Below are 14,249 nucleotides of genomic sequence, written 5' to 3' on the forward strand. Positions count from 1 at the left end.
ATTTCATTTTTTTAAAATATATATATATATATACACAAAAAAAACCCACCCTCCATTTGTGTTCAACAAGAGAGCCTCTTTCTCCAAGATTAACATTTCTTATGATTGTTCCTGACAGAGGATTTACTTTCAGAGGCCCTGCGAAGGATAACCAAAAAAGGGCATGGAGCAAGACAGTTTTGGCAGCTTGTGCGAATTTTCGGAGGTTTTTAGGTCTTGGTTTTCTTATGAGTGGCTTCCTGAGCGTGCCTAGGGAATGACAGGCATCCCTTCAGGCTGGCTGACCCCACCTTTGGCTGAAGCCTAGCCATTGGCTGCTTATTAGAATAAATTGAGGACAATGCATACCACTGGCTGCCAATTTTAAACATAAGGGATATGTATTCACTTAGCACTGACTTTAGGGAGGGGCCAAGGAGAGAGTTTAGTTCCATGGACTAGGGCTTGCGGGGCTTAGACTGCCTGGGTGCTTCTTATGCTCTGCTGCTGCCGCTGGGGAACAGCCAGAGCCTCACTGCCTAGACCGGTCTGAGAACAGTTTCTGCTGCTGAGGTAAGGGCTCAATGAACGCTAAATAAATCCAGAGGGCTTTTTTCTTTTGCACTTGCACTGTGGATAATTTGCAGGAGCATTCCCATTAAAACAAACGCAAAGCAAGCGTTAGAGGTATTGCAAAGACCACCTCGCAGCTTTGCAATGATGCTCAGCGTTGAATTAATGGAGGAGGGATGCCAGAGTCTGATGTTTCCCAGAGATACTTTTTTTTATTGTATATGTGTAAGTACGATGGGTATGTTTGCACAGAACGAAGACTCCGTGCAGCAGGATTTCTTACCTGTCTGTCATTGGGAGACGGATAACAACTGCCCTCTTAGATGGGGTGTTTTATCTCCCGTTGTAACAGGGCTGCTAATCTCCTTTTTAAAGCATGGGGTTTTTGTTTCAAAACTTGAGGAAGAAAAGTTGCACAACTGGAAACTAGCCTCTCTGCTCCCCAGCCTGCCCCGCCTTTTTAAGAGTCCAAAACCTGGGCTCTGAAAAGCTTAGCAGCAGAGAGAGAACGCAACTAGCACAGACCTGGCAAAGCTCTGGTTAATGTTATGGATTTGATATGTTGCTGAAACAGATGTCTTGCTCCGACTGTCTTTCATAAAAGAGGAGCTTTGTTGAAAGTAGTCTCCATCCGTTTTTAGTTTTTAGCCTTCCACATGTAATGTTGCCTATTGCCAGAATGTTTCTTATGAGGCAGCCTTTCCGGTTAACAGAAGAAATGTTCATGGGTGGAACTGGCTGATAATAAAGTGAGTGTGGGTGGGTGAGCCAGACTGTCGCTCTGCAAAGACTGGAAGCAGACGTTTAAAGCACTCCTGACATGCTCTGATGACTTTGTGAGTAGAAGGCGATGATATTTTGGAAAGCACAGAATTTCTCTTAATGCTAGTAATAATGGGAGCAAAGGGATGGAAATGTTTAAAGGAGACAATAGCCTTCATCCAAAACCGAAGATAATACATGGGCATGTAGTGTTTGTTTGCTTTTGTTGAACAAAACGGCTTTCTTTTCTTTCTTTTTGGTAGCCCAAGCTTTCTTTTCTTTGTATGTGGCTGTGCCTATATTTTGTTTTAGTTCATTGTGGATCTTTTTTGCCCTGGAAAAGGGGCTATGTAGGCGAAAGCTCTCTTAAAAACATCAAGGTCAAGCTACCAGGAACCTCCGCTGAGCAAACACCTTTAAATTAATTTGAGATGCAGGAGAGGTGTGCTCTCCCAGGATGTGCTTTTTTCATAAGACCATTGCGCACATTTGCATCTTTTCGGTAGACACCTAAAAATGTAATGTGTGAATCAGACATGTGTTGGGCAGTCTTTGTATCACTTGGCTACACTTGTCACAGAGGCAGCTCCCTGACCAGGGGATACCCAGTCACAAACCTGGGTTCACTGCCCCATTATGCATGGAAAAGCCCTTAGGTCCACTTCACATGTTACAGTTTAGATATAACTTACAAATGTAATGTGGGAATGCACCAAGCGCTTGAATCAGACAGTTACACTTGGGAGGGACTTGCAGTTGGCTGGTGGTAAGCCTGGGTTTCCCCTTGAACAATGTGTGAAATTGCCCAAGAAACAATGGATGAGATCTAAACCATCAACACAACGAAATATGCAATAGATAACACATACATCAGAATCATGTCTGTTTCATAAGGACTGCCACAGCATGCAGTTCATTAAGCAATGCTGCTTTTAAATTCCAATTCCTTTTAGTGGTGCTTACAACTTATAAGGGAGTAGAGTGCCTTGTAAGTGTTGCCTCTATGGTCCAATGTTGCCTTCAACCTACCAATCAGTCTCTTGGTCAAACTAGGCATGATGTATGAGCTCTGGGTGTGGAAATTCCAACCGCATTTCCTTAAGTTGTGATGTGACTACTGATAGTGGATCAGGGCTGCCACATCAAGGCAGTGGACTTTTTAGCTCTTTGCCCTCCAGCTGATTTCCAAATCAACCCTGCCCCCCAAGCTCCTATTAATCACGAAGGGGGAAACTTCCTTCCTTCCGCATTGGCATCTGGACAAGGAATGGGGCAACTGAGAAGTGGTCCAGTCCAGTCTTTCACTCTTGGCTTCTGGCAGAAAGATGGACTGGACCACTTTAACTCCCAGTCATTGTCTGTATGCAGCTTAATCTTCCACACAGAGAGATGTGTACAGGCCAGGTGCATATGCAGATGCAACAGGGGCACTTTGGATGCTGAAGCAGCATAATTTAATAGCCTTACTTCAGCTGATTTTGCAGTGGATCTGATTTGCAAGTGAGTGAATGAGGATGGTTGCAGAAAGGGATTGACAAGGTGCTGAATTTGCAAACGGGTCATTGGCAACAAGTGTGCTCCCCCCCCACTTTCCCCAGAAATTGGATATTTGGATCATAGGATTCAACTCATAGGGGCAGAGGAGTCTTTGACTCCCCAATAACATTTTTGAGGAAGCTGCACCGCCCCCAAAGTTGATGGGCATTGCCATTCAAATGGTGTGTGTACACTGCATCATGTGAATGACTGGGCAGGGCTTACCTGCTCCCACCAATATTTTATGCAAGTGGGCACTCCTGATCTGGATGAAATACGCTGACAATTGCATGCATGTGGAGAACTCTTTTTATGATTCACATCCAGCTGGAAGCACCTTTGTTAATAAAACAATAAAGGCTTTGTTCTGTAATAATTAAGGGCCAAAGCAGCTCTGGAATCAGGAACATTTCTCTCTCCAGTTTGGATCAGGGACATAGTGCTGGTGGGGGAAGGGTTAAGCATGATCTCACTTGCAGTTATTTTTCACATTTAACCCTTCCACAACCTCTTTGCAGGTATGTCCCCCTACCAGCGTGGCAAATAGCAAATTGGGAGGGGTGTATGTGCCAGCACTGCAACACTGTTGGCTCAGTGTATGATTGCCCCATATGGTTACCTTTAAGAACTTCAGGTTGGAACATTTGGGCAGTGAAGTGACCTCAGGTTCTGGACTGGCTCCACCCACCCAAGCTGGCGAGGAAGGACTATAAAAAACTTCCTGTTTGGTCTGAAGCCTTGCCTGAGCGACAATGCTTTCCTAATTCTGGTATGTTTCTGCACAGTGCTTGGTGAGAACCCATTGTCCCTTGATGAGGGCTGATCTCCTTTCCCCTCTGAATTGTTGCCTACAGCTCAGCAATTTTAACTGGGGGTGAAATTATGGCATATTGGCCACATGGAGAGTTAACTCTTCCACATCCTGCACTGTAATCCCAGTCCGAATCGCACTTGTTATTAAGTTTAAATAAATAAATGTGAAGATCCTGAGTGTGGGTCCTCTGCATTGTACCAAGACGCCCCTTCAATGTTGAGCTGTGTTCCCCCTCCTGTTATTTCTGTTTCAAAGCCTTTGGGAGGAAGATGAGGGAAGGGGTCACAAGGCTGTAGCTATAGCACTGGAAGTTAGAATGGTGCATATTCTGGTTTCTCTTCAGATCGTACGCCTTTGGTCAGAATGTGTTGTTCATATTAACTTTGGTTTGCAAAAAATCCTGAGTATTTGCGGACGTTAACATATTTTCAATTATTTTCCTGTGATGTGGGTACTAACGTATCGATGACGAAAGTGGACCCTGCGGGTTGTTAGGAGAGGTGTGTTTTGGTTTGCGTATTGGGTCGGCATCCCTCTTAATGGACAGTCCAGCAGGTTCTTCTCAGAAATATCTCGCCAAACATCTTTGTCACCTGGTTTGGAATATGAATTTCTCCAGCTCATAATGCTTGGATGTATTTCAAATCGAGCACAGCTTCAATTAGAAGTTATTATCTGGCTCAGAATGTGATAGAAGATTGTTCACATGCACGATCCGCGACCCCATCAAAAACACTGTCTGTTTTTTGTCTGAATCGTAGCTCTGCAAAAGGCCTCCAGAAGCTGTTTTTAGGCTCCAAGAAACTGCAGCTCTTCAGCAATTAGCACCAGGCGTGGCTTGGGAAAGAACCCAAGTCTCCAGAGCTAGAAAAAGAAAGCTCATAAATAACTGTTTTGAGTCAAGCTGAGTGGAGTTCACCTCTGACCAGTTCTTCATTTTCTGGTTGGGTGCCACAGAAATTGCAGCTTAGCTCAGACCTTCTCCGTATCTATAAGGAACTGCATTGGTGTTCCCTCCCTCATTGTTGTTGTTGTTTAGTCATTTAGTCGTGTCCGATTCTTCGTGACCCCATGGACCAGAGCATGTCAGGCACTCCTGTCTTCCACTGCCTCCCGCAGTTTGGTCAAACTCATGCTGGTAGCTTCGAGAACACTGTCCAACCATCTTGTCCTCTGTCGTCCCCTTCTCCTTGTGCCCTCAATCTTTCCCAGCATCAGGGTCTTTTCCAGAGAGTCTTCTCTTCTCATGAGGTGGCCAAAGTATTGGAGCCTCAGCTTCAGGATCTGTCCTTCCAGTGAGCACTCAGGGCTAATTTCCTTCAGAATGGATAGGTTTGATCTTCTTACAGTCCTTGGGACTCTCAAGAGTCTCCTCTAGCACCATAATTCAAAAGCATCAATTCTTCGGTGATCAGCCTTCTTGATGGTCTAGCTCTCACTTCCATACATCACTACTGGCCCTGCCTCATTACTGTGTGCCATTTGCATAGATCTGAAGGCCTATAAAGGGCATCCTATATTGTACTTCTAGAGCTTTATGATGCAGAAATACCACATGTTGGGGGACTGTGCACCGTTGGGGTTCCTTATCACATGGAGTATCTGTGCACACATAGCTCTACTAACCCACAGAGGTGCTCCTTTTTTAGGTCTATGGGTCTACATGTGAAGGTCATGGGCAGAGCCAGTGGTGTGGTCCCACTCTTCTTTCTCACCCCCCCCTCTGCATTCCTTCTACCCAATGAGAATATTTGAACAGGGCTTTTCCTATCATTAAAATAATGAAAGCTGTGATTTTCAAGGTGCTGAATGCGGTGTTCTGTACAAGCTCCAGCCCTTCTGTGGAACACACACAGTGCTTTTGAAGTCTATTGGTTTCAATGGGGTTTTTTTGTTTTTGTTTTAGCAAACTGGACTTCCTCAGGAGTTTACATTTATGGAGTTCTTTCCTTCCAAGTAATATGAATGCGGAGGCAGAAAGTTTATCTTGGGACAATTGAGGGATTTAGTCCTTGCAAATTCCTATATGAAATGGCCTTATCAGGATCTCTTGGACTAATGTGCAGCTTGGGACTTAGGCATCCAACAGATTTTCCACATCTCCAAATTCTGCAGTTCCTGGATGTTCATCTGTCAAAATACTCACTGAAATATGTATTTTGGAAGGAGTTTTGTTTTTGCATTAAAAATAAAAATAAAAAATCAGATGAATGTGGAAAGAGAGTGGAATGAAATTATGGGTGAAAACCTGAGAAATGTATAATGACCAGAAGTTGGCAGATTCAACCATCCCTAACTTGGAGGAAGGATGTAAAATTGGCAGCATGCCCCGAGTAGCAAAGGTAGCCTGCGTTTTTGTGACAGTCTCCGTTCTCAGGGACTTGGGGAATGACAAGCAGCCTGCACAACTGGCAAGGCCAAAGGGAGCACCCTTGCGACTGCTCTCACCAAGGTTTCCAAGCAGAGGAGAGCCTAAGGCACAGATGGGAAACCTGTGTTCGTTCTGCCTAGACACTGAGGTCCAGCGCCGAGGGCCTTCTGCCGGTTCCCTCGCTGGGAGAAGCCAAGTTACAGGGAACCAGGCAGAGGGCCTTCTTGGTAGTGGCACCCGCCCTGTGGAACGCCCTCCCACCAGATGTCAAAGAGAAAAATAACTACCAAACTTTTATAAGACATCTGAAGGCAGCCCTGTTTAGGGAAGCTTTTAATGTTTAATAGGTTATTGTATTTTAATATTCTGTTGGAAACCGCCCAGAGTGGCTGGAGAAACCCAGCCAGATGGGTGGGGTATAAATAAATAAATAAATAATAATAATAATAATAATTTTCCACTTCAAGAGTCACATTCCCTTCTGGGTAACCTTCCAGGGGCCACATGCCACTGGTGGACAGGGCCAGGAAGTAAATAACACATCCCCCTCTATCCAGGAAAGCAAAGAGGCATCACCAGAGTTCATGGACAGGCTACACCCTTCTGTAGCCTTCGACATAATATCATGGAGGTTGCTAGGAGAGGGAAAACGAGGTGGAAGAAGTGGCAAAAAGATGGGGGAAGAAGGGAGAAGATCCAGAAAAGAGGCAAAACAACAACAACAAAACCCTGCAAAAGGAGTGCCCTCTCCACTTTTGACTCTCTTCCTGCCCACTGCTGGCTTTGCTTTCAATATCAGCACCAACAGAACAAGACCACATAAGCACACGCAAAACTTTGGCATCAGCCTTAACTTGGGAAGGCTGATTATTCTTTGGGAATGAAATTTGATGTGCTATTTTTTAAGACGAACCTATTGATGAGACTAGAATTTGTGATCTGAGCAACTGGAACCAGGGCAGGCAGTGGTGGGAAAGTACCCAACTTGGAAAAGTTTTGGCTCTGTGGAAACTTCCACTACATATTTCAATGCTCTGCTCATACCGATAATAAATAAGGGTCCTCTGAGAGACGCTGCGCAGGGTGTAAAAACAAGACAATAAGTAACCCGCCCGTTTGCACATTCATTGGTTGGATGTCCTTAAATAGGAAAAAAGGGGGAATAATGGAAATTGGCTCATAGAACTGTGTAGAACACCATGTCTAGTCATAAATACTTTTTAGCTTTTTACCCAGAGGTTGTGGGATACGTCAATATGTATGCATGCCCCCCTCACCCCCGCCACACACACAGATTGACAAGTTACAACGAAACCCAAAACAATGCTGGGAATATTGCCCTTAAGAATCTGGTAACTCAGACTTGTCAGGAACTTTATATTGTAGTTTTAAAGAACACAAAGGACAGAAACAACAGATTTACGAGGCAAACTTTCTTCGCACCAGCTAATCCGTGGGGAGATATGATCAGCATTGCCATAAAACACGTTTGTAAATAAGCAATTCCGCAGGCCTGGGATTTTGGAGGGGGCTTTTGAAACGTGCCCTCTCTCCTTTTTAAGAACACAATTACTGGGTCATATGCATGACCCATCTCATCCACTAGTTTATTTCCAAGCGTGGCTGTTGGTGGATTTGACAGGGAAAGTGTTCAAGAACATGGAGCAGGGAGTTAAGCCAAATGTTCAGGGGTGTTTTGAGGACAGACTTGATGGGAGAGAAACAGAATCACATGCCTGTTCTGAAAGGAGAGGGAATAAAGAATAATAAGCAGGGTGCTTGTGGAAGTATATTGGAGGAGCACAGGTCACAGGAAGGGTAGAATGAGAAATAAGGTGGTGAGGGGAGATTGTAGGACAAGGACAAGGGGTTTAAGGGACAAAAGCTTGAACTGGATGCAAATGGGGTTTGAGGAAGGGGTTCCTATGGTTTGATCAACCATCGATATGCGTGCCTTTTATTTTTTTAAAGGGTGAACAGATAGTATATGTTGAAAATACTCACATTACTCAGGGTTTTTTTTGTTTGATTGCAAAATTGCTTGGAAAATACTTAACCATCATCATCATCATCATCATCATCATCATCATCATCATCATCATCATTATAGCTCAGTGACCCCAGTGATCTTGAGCCTCTCTTGGTTTTTGAGCAGTACACCTGTTCTGGAAGTGGGATTTTATTTTTTTATTTTTAGTATTTTATTTTCAATTTTTCTAATAACAATTTTCTTACACATAGATATCCAATCCAAATTTGCATTGATTGACTCCCCCCTGCCCCGGTTTCCAATTTTTTATTTTTCATTGCATCTAATTATTTTCCCCAATTAATTTCCAATTATTTTTCACACCATAATCCGGCCTTCAGCAAATAAATGCTGCAGCAATCCTACTAATGTTTCCACGTTCTTGCAGTGTTCTTTAAAATAATCCACAAAGTTTTTCCAATCTTGATTAAATGAAATGGAATTGAGATTTTAAATCTGAACCATCTTCCAGTTCCACATAAGCAGCTCCTAAGCATGAGATCCTAGCCCTCAACCACGAATAATTTGTACTGGCAATGATCCAGTGAAGCTGGAGACACTTCCATACTCTGTTGTAGCCTTCCTCAACCTGTGTGCTGGCTGATGCTGATGGAAGTTGCCATCTGGAGAGCTAGGAAGACCTAGAGGCTAGGAAGCTTGCTCTCTTGCTTGAAATATTCTTCTGAGGCAACAGTTGGCATCGCTCACTTTTCCAGCTTGAAAATAATCACAATAACCTTTCCGTTCAGCTTGCTCACGTTGACAGCTGCCTCCCGAAGCTTCGGTTATCAAAGTGGCTTCAAACCTTTCCGGCGTTCAAGTGCCTCAGAGCTCCTGCCTGGCTCGCTGTCTCCTTTGCTCCTGAGTGGCCCTGGGGGAGACAAGGAGGTGTCCGATTTCCTATGAAGGAACCAGGAAAATCCCACAGCGGGGTGTGGCGATCACACAGGGTCCCCAGACATTTCACCGTCTATTGATCCCTGTGCCACCACTTTATTTCTTGCTGCCACCACCCAGGCCCTACCTGGTACAATATTGAGTCCAGTCAGGGTTAAATTGGAACATAAACTTCTGTTTATTTATTGCAGTTTAACAAGCGTGTGGTTTCATAAACGGTATTGGTCCATTACAATAATGGGGTGCCTATCCAGATCTATAACTTCCGCTACCTGCTCTCACTCACTAAACCACCTCTCAAACGTCTTCCTAGTTCCTAACTGTTCCTGACTCAGCTTATTTCGCTAGACTAACTCAACCTACCCACAGACTCTATTCCAATTCACTCCCACTCCAACCAACTACCCAACTCCCAATGAACTGTCCCTTTGCCCCTCCCAGAGCTGGTTTTATAGTCCCTCTGACTCCACCCCTGGGTTCTGATTGGGTAACCTGTTTAACTATTTCACCTCCAGCACTCTCATATGTTAACGTCACACAGGGATGCCTGGATCTAAATCGTTTTTCGGGGTTGCTGGTGGCACAGAGGTTTCTGGGGGGTGGTGGTGGTGTAGATAGCTAGCTAGAAAGGGGCAAGATTTTAGATATGGGTGCATGGAACATTTTTTTTATTTTTTAAAAAATCAAGACTCCTTGTGCTCTACTCCTCCTTTCTTCCCACCCAGGGCAGCCCAGCTGCACCTCAGAGCTGGCACGTCACACCAGGCAGGGCCTTGACAGGGGCAGCTTCTCCTCCTCTTTGCCCGCTCTTCAGTAACCACTATCAGCTGCCCAAGGGAGGAGACAACAGAGGGGCCATAGGATGCTCCCCTATATTTTCCACTGCTGCTCAGGACAAGCATGGCTCGTCCCAAGCTCGGTGGTGGCGGCACTGGTGGGGAAAACAGGGACATTCCAGGATCAAATCAGAAGCCAGGATGGTTTTTTGTAATTCTGGGTCTGTCCCTGGAAAATAGGGACGCTTGGAGGGTGTGGGATAGTCTGCCTCTGAAAACCAGATACTGGGAACAACAAACAGCTTAGGGAATCTACGAAATGCTGAATTAACAATACCCTTTGAATTTCATGGGACCTGTAGGTATATTTAGAGCCAAGGTCCTAATGCCCAAAGATGGCCCCGTTTTTACAAATTTTTTAGGAGACTTCTGTTTAATTTCCTTGGCAGTTACCACGTTGACCACAGAAAGGCACAAGTATTCGGCAAACAGATTCTTCAATCAGTAAGTAACTTGTGGTTAGGATTTAAGAGCTTTTCGGTCCCGTTTGTAAACACCTGAGCCCATCATTAACAGGTCAAGGATAACTGGAGCTTTGGAGCACTTTTTATGTACCTAGGAAGGCTCAGTGTAAATACAGCAATTCATAAGAGGCAGGCCTGCGAAAGTCATGAGCCATCGGACTGAATAAAGCCTGTCAATCATGTCTCGCGGGCTGCAAGGTGGAATTTGAGGAGGACTGCGAAAAGAGAAATCTTAGAGACTTCCTCTTGGGCTGCTTAGGGGCTGGTTTTGGTGGTTTTGGCTCAGTGGCTCATAAGTTGTGGAGGCCTGTGACAGGGAGAGAGAGACAGAGGACAGAAATTAAGACTGGGTGAAAATGTCTGCCTTTCCAATTTCCCCACTACTGTATAATTTCAGGGAGGAGTGGGTGGGTGGGTGGAAAGGTGACAAAGCTGGCAGAAAATTTACCACGGACTCAGCTACATTAGTAGAAAACAACAACAGCGATTTCAATGTGCTATAAACATGCAACACCAGATGGCGCTGGAGAGCAGGAAATTTCAAAACGCAATTTTCCATAGGGATTTTTTTCTTGTGTTAAAATGATCTAATTTCTGACTTATTTATAGCGTTCCTCTCTGACCCCCCCCCCCCGAGTTTAGATCCAACCCATCAGTGGTGACAGTCTTCCCAGGAGTCATGGCAATTGCAAGCTGCCATCTTCTCTCTAAGGAGTTCCTAAAGCAGGGGAGGGGAATCTCAGGCCTAGGAGCTGAATGCAGCCTTCCAAGCTTCTCTGGGCCCTGGGACTTTATTCACACCACATATCACCCTGGCTGTCTGCCCTCTACCCAGGGCTTAGCCCTCACTGGTCTTGCTTGAGTGTCATTGCCTGTCAGGACTGTGTCATTGAACTCTGATACTGCCTTTTGCTTGCCTGATGGAGGGTAGGGAGGGACAGGTGAGAGCGTGAAGAAAAACTTGCCCAGTGTATAAAAACATTTATATTTATTGATACACCAGCTTTGGCCACTGGCATGTGGCTCCTGGAAAACTGCCCAGAAGGGAATGCCCTCCTCAGACTGAAAATGGTTCCTATCCTGACCTAGATTAAGGTTCTAGGCCTAGTTTTGTTCTCACAGTTTAAGACAGAGCATCTCCTTTGTCTCCAAAAATTCACAAATGAGATTCGAGCAGTTTATTTGAGTGAAATGCGAGACCAGTTTCTTGCTTTGAAAAATTATTTATGGGTTGTTGATGGGTTTTCTTTTTGCTCTTCTTCCGGTTATTTGACCCTAAAATAATGGCAAGGCCATCACAGCATATGTTCATCAGACTCCACATTGCAGCAGTTAAAATTCAGCATTCCTGTAAAAAGAAAAAAAAGGAGGGAAAAAAAGGTTTTTGAGCTCCCAGAGTGTCAAATACCATCTTGCAATGAACTTAGAATCTTGATTAGACTGACACACAAGGAATTTTTATTCTCCGTGTATGATTCTGTACTCCAATTCCTAGATTCCAGTTCCATATTTTGTGGTATCTGTCATATTTAGGGCTCTGTGCCTTAATTAAGATTAACTTAACTGCTTGGGCTTCTGGAGTATCCTCACTTGTATTATCTGTTTTTCCTCTCTGAGTTGAAATCACAATTCTTAATAACTATTAGCAGCAGTTGGAACAGAACTAAGTTCTTAGGAATAATACACATTTCGCTGCGAAGTCCTTCGAAATCATTTATTGATTTGTGACAATTATGTATACCCCACTTTTCAGGATGCCAATTCTCCCAAAGTATTTGGAACATGACCAGGCACTCAATGTGTGGTGTAGTGGTTAAGAGCAGTAGTCTCATAATCTGGGGAACCAGGTTCGCATCTCTGCTCCTCCATATGCAGCTGCTGGGTGACCTTGGGCTAGTCACACTTCTCTGAAGTCTCTCAGCCCCACTCACCTCACAGAGTGTTTGTTGTGGGGGAGGAAGGGAAAGGAGATTTGAGACTCCTTTGGGTAGTGATAAAGCAGGATATCAAATCCAAACTCCTCCTCCTCCTCCTCTTCCTCCTTCTCCTCCTTCTCCTCCTCCTTCTCCTCCTCCTCTTCTTCTTCTTCCTCTTCTTCTTCTTCTTCTTCTTCTTCTTCTTCTTCTTCTCGTTCTCTTGGGATTCTTGCACCAGTTGCGAGGGTGTGCATTGGGTGGCTGGAGTCTAGTGGTCTGTCTTTTCTGGCTGCCTCTAGCGGACATTTGTACTGCTTCATATTTCAAGATCTTGCTGATTACTGGGTTTTAATTGACTACACGTAGGAGTGGCTAACTCACAGCCTGTGTGCCTTATGCAGCCCGTTGCCCAGGAAAAAGTGGCCTGCCAGCCCCTGTGGATTTAGTGCCTCGTTTGATAGGGAGGTAGGCCTCTCTCCCTGTTCTTCAGAGAGCCATCTCCAAAGAGCAGGAGGAGCTCTTTATCTCCTGAAAGGGAGATAAAAACCCTTCTGCCTTTTCTTTAGAGATCTTCTCTAAAGGGCAGCCAAAGGGATCTTCTATCTTCGGTCTTTAGGACTAACTCCACTGTACTGAGATTTGAAGCGAAGTCCTTTTCCCTGCTCTTTAAGATTAAAAGGCAGCATTTCTCCCTCCCCTCTTTTAGAGGTGGAAATGCTGCCTTTTTGTATAAATCCTGAAGTAGATCTGTGTAGAAACTGAAGGAAAGAAGCTGGGAAGTGCTGGTTACATGTGCCCTTGCACATGTATGTGCATGCATGACTATTCATGTGTGTGAGAGGGGTGGAGAGGGGAGTATTCTGTGTTGTGTGCTGTGCTTTTTTCTGAGGGTATGCATGCCCCTAAACATTTTGAGAATCTAAGTTTGGCCTCATTACGGAGCAGAATTTCAATATGAGTAGGAAAAAGAGAGTACAGTGGTACCTCGGGTTAAAGACGCTTCAGGTTACATGATTTCTGGTTGTGCACTGCGCTGAACCCAGAAGTACCCGAACGGGTTACTTCCAGGTTTCGGCGCTCATGCAGAAGTGCTAAATCATGCTTTGTGCATGCTCAAAATTACCGAATTGCAACCCGTGCATGCGCAGATGCGGCACTGCGGGTTGCGAATGTGCCTCCCACACGGATCATGTTCACAACCCAAGGTTCCACTGTACCCCTAAACATTTTTTTTAAAAAAGCACTGGTCATGTGTGTGATGGATGAATGTGTGTGTGTAGTTTGTAAGTGTCATGTGGGCATACATTGGCCACACCAGCCACTGACCTGTGGCCCTCAAATTGGTAGCTGACCATCAATAGATATCACAGATGTTCTATTTCTGAGGTGAATAAGCTGCTAAAATACTTAATTGTTCCTCCACGATCTCCTTACAGCTCCTTTTAATGGTTTAGTCATAAGTTTCATCCTTATTCTAAGGCTGTAGCACTAACACATTGGCTGCATTTGGGGACAATAAAATGCTACAGTTTGTTGTTACAGGAATCAGTTTAGGCAAGCGTTGGTTTTGCATGCTCTTCCACTCCTTTCTCTTCCTCTGGTATGGACATGATCAGAATCTTTGCTTGCATTTCTGATTAACCACAGTTTAGTGTTACATCCAAAACTCATTTTTACACAGTCATCTAATCCTAAGCTTTTATTTCTTAGTAGATGATCTAGAACTGTTCTAACTACTTAAATAACACCACCGTTAAACATTCATTATCCTCCTCACCATTTTATTAAGAATGTTCCCATGGTGATCCTTTGAAGTCTTAACCAAAGAATATGATTCTGTATAACATTTTGTAAGTTCACTCAGTAGTTGCTTCTCCTTCCACTTTGATTCCTTCTCTTGTTTACATAGGCAAAATCAGTGTTTTCCTCTTAGCTTGTTTTGTTCTCTGTGCCAAAATCTTCCCAAGTTTGTTCCCACACTAAAAAATAGTTCTGCAAAAGCCAAATTTTATCTATTTCAACCTTTATACTTATACAAATATGTCAGGGTATCATCTTTGCCTATTTTCTGC

At 44.3% G+C, this 14,249-nt stretch overlaps 1 protein-coding gene across 16 annotated transcripts in view; it reads left to right on the top strand.

The window, feature by feature from the left end:
- The first annotated feature begins 238 nt into the window (after positions 1–238).
- The window catches only part of CALD1 (caldesmon 1), a 178,266-nt gene continuing 164,255 nt past the window's right edge, over positions 239–14,249 (top strand). For 5 of the 16 annotated variants that reach the window (XR_014538750.1, XM_083572665.1, XM_083572689.1 and 2 more), the window contains exon 1: positions 239–552. The gene's annotated coding sequence lies outside the window, so the exon portion shown is untranslated. Of the gene's footprint in view, positions 553–10,191; positions 10,242–14,249 lie in introns of those variants that run through there. The other 11 variants (XM_083572675.1, XM_083572669.1, XM_083572671.1 and 8 more) reach the window with 4 other exon arrangements.

The sequence above is a fragment of the Podarcis filfolensis genome (genome assembly GCF_964270895.1).
Source record: "Podarcis filfolensis genome assembly, chromosome: 10".
In the NCBI taxonomy this organism is placed as follows: Eukaryota; Metazoa; Chordata; class Lepidosauria; order Squamata; family Lacertidae; genus Podarcis; species Podarcis filfolensis.